This window comes from Suricata suricatta, chromosome 12, assembly GCF_006229205.1.
Source record: "Suricata suricatta isolate VVHF042 chromosome 12, meerkat_22Aug2017_6uvM2_HiC, whole genome shotgun sequence".
NCBI lineage: Eukaryota > Metazoa > Chordata > Mammalia > Carnivora > Herpestidae > Suricata > Suricata suricatta.
Window position 1 is genome coordinate 2314392 of NC_043711.1, and position 1932 is coordinate 2316323.

A 1932-nucleotide genomic window follows, 5' to 3' on the forward strand; every position below is an offset into this window, starting at 1 on the left:
CGGCCGGCCCCGCGCCTGCCGCGTGGGGGGCGGCGGGGGGCGGGCAGGACACGGCAAGGGCAGAAGAGGGTCGTGGGGAGACCCTGCGTGTCTCTGGGGCGCAGCCGCGTGGCAGAAACTCTCTGGAGTGTCCTAGGGTCTCGGGGCCTCTGGCTGCCCAGGCCTGCCCTGTTTGGGAGGAGAAGTCTCTATGCAATTGACCCCAGCTGCACCCCTTGGCCTGGGAGGCCCCCGCACCCCGCACCCCCGGCCCTGCTCCGCGCCCCCCAGGGGAGGGACCCACGTTGCACACACTGTAAGAAATGCACTTTCCGAGGAAGGGGCTGGAGTGCGTGGAGGGACCCAGGGCTCCGCCGGGAGGGACAGCCGTCTGGAGCCTCCGTCCGCCCGAGCCCCGGGGAGGGGAGGCCGCCTGCCACGAAGCCCGTGGGGGTGGGAGGTGAGAGGGAGTGGTTCAAGTGCCTGATTCCCACCGCCCGCCCCCGCCTTGTCCATGGGATGCGGAACGGCCGGGGGACGGGGGGGGGGGCTCTCCACGCCCTCCCGCAGCCCGGCCGCCTCCAGTCGCTGACCCTCATTGCTGTGCCCCCCTCAGACCTAGAGAGATGGGACTCCCCCGCCCCCCACAGCCAGCCCACGGGGCAGAGCTGGGCGCCCGGGTGGGATGGGGGGAGCCAGCGGGCCCTCCCTCGCCTCCTCTGCCAGTGCCTTACATCCTGGAGCGACATCCCCACCCTGGCGCCCCCCAGCCCAAAGGGGGACCACGGTTTGCACTTTCATCTCCCCCCGCCGAAGTGGGGCGCCGCCAGGGAGGTGCATTGCGGCTGGGCCCCCACAAGGAAAGCAGGCCGGGCACCCAGTCCATGTGCGCCCGGAGGGGGTTGGGGGGATCTGGCGGGGAGGGGGGGGCGCCCAGGGGGTCCCCTGTAGCCATGTAGGGGACCCCCCCATCTGCTAAACGTTTTCCGTTGAGCCGCTCCAAAAACACTAAGCTGGGGACACCGGGGGCCCCCCACCCCCGGCTCCCTGGCCCCACCCTTGCCTCCCGCCCACCGTGGCCATGTTGGGCGGGGGGCCTGGGAGGGGGTGTCAGGTGTTCCTGGGCCCCCTCCCATCCCATCCCAGGCCCAGCTGGCCGCCTCCATGCCTGGCCCTGGGGAAATCCTTCCCCACCGCGGCCCCCCTACCCCCGGCCTGGGCCAAAGCCATCGCCCTGGGCAGGGCCTCTGCCCCGTGCTCCCAGCCTGACCCTTCCCCCCCACCTCCCGGTGCCCCAGGGCTGGCCACCCTCTCCCACCTCCCCAGAAACTGGACTTCCCTCCCAAACCAGCCCAAGGGGCTTGGCAAACCCACTCGACCACAGAGAGCAAGACCCTTCCCTACCACCCTGCCCCCCTCCCATCATCCAGAGGCTTCTAAGAGCCCTTGGTCCGTCCGTCTGTCCCCAGGGCCCCCTGCTCCGGGTGGCCGTTGGGGACCAAAGCATGGGCCGCTCTCCCGGAGGGCAGGAGGGGTGGGTTGTGCAGTCGGGGTATCCGGAAGCTTCTCAGCTGGGAACCTTAGGGTGCGGGTAGGCAGGGGAGGGGAGGGGCGCCTGGCACCCCCCCCAGCCTCCTAACTTTGCATGGTGCTTAGTCGGGGATTGCTGTCAGCTCGCTGCGGCTGACCCTGCATGGCAAATGATACTTGGCTCCGCCCCCCGCCCCCCAGCCCTCCAACACTACCCCCTCCTCTTTAAAAAAAAAGATACAAAAAAAACCTTAAAAAAACTCCATGTTTCCTAATTTGCACGGAATTTTCTACCACATGATGTGCCTTGCCTTCCGAAAATAAGTATTACCTTTAAACAATATCAGCGCACACAAATAGCCGCATGCTCTGCTCGTGTAGTTAAAAAAAAAAAAAAGACAAAACAATGACATGAAATAAAAA